This window comes from Spermophilus citellus, assembly GCF_964194105.1.
Source record: "Spermophilus citellus genome assembly, chromosome: X".
In the NCBI taxonomy this organism is placed as follows: domain Eukaryota; kingdom Metazoa; phylum Chordata; class Mammalia; order Rodentia; family Sciuridae; genus Spermophilus; species Spermophilus citellus.
In genome coordinates this window covers 44,798,158-44,799,026 of record NC_138190.1, presented here as the reverse complement: position 1 = coordinate 44,799,026, position 869 = coordinate 44,798,158, and positions in this window count along the sequence as shown.

Below are 869 nucleotides of genomic sequence, written 5' to 3'. Positions count from 1 at the left end.
GAGAAACCAAACCAATAGGACGTCCGTGTGCCTCTGCATCTGTGCGTATCTATATCCATCTGCACATGGATAGATGGGTTTTAAGGAGTCGGCTCCCCGGGATCTTGAGTACTGGCAAGTCTGAAATCCAGAGGGAAGATGACACCACTGGACTTTCACATGACAGTTGCAGTCTTGAGGCTGAAATCTGCAGGCAGGCTAGCAAGCTGAGAACTCAGGCAGGGCGTCTGTGGTCTTCAGGCTGAGTTGCTTCTGCCTTGGGAAGCCTCAGTCTCTGCTCTTGCGGCCTTCAGCTCATTGGCTGAAGGCCACTCACGTGATGGGGGCAGTGGACTTTAATTAAAGTCTAGTGACTGTGCAAGTTCATCACCCCCACAAATACCTTCACAACAACACCTAGATGAATGTTTGAGCAACTGGGCACCGTAGCCTAGCCAAACTGACAAGTAAGATTCACCAGAGCCGTGGGCAAAGAGGTTGCTGAGGGACATCACCTGCCGAACTGAGCTCAGAGCAGTAAACTTGGTGGGTTCATTCGTGTCCAGTGGTCCTTTCCTTCTCTTCAGAAGCTGGGTGTGAAGATGAAGTAAATCCAGAACCGTGGTGCTTGCAGCAGACATTTGATATGAGATCTTTATCCCTCTGGGACAAGGGACTGTGGAAAAAAGGAAAAGGAATAAGATAATGAAGGATGGGAAGTCATAGTGATTGACTCGGCTGCTCCCCTCCCCCAAAATAGGGGACTTCTCTAGGCCCCGGTGCCTTTGATGGCTCTGGAGAAGATCATGAGGACCTTCTTGTGTGTGGTTTGGAGATAGGACAGTGAAATAGTTCACGGGAACGGTGTGGGGAGAGAGGGAGAGCAAAGG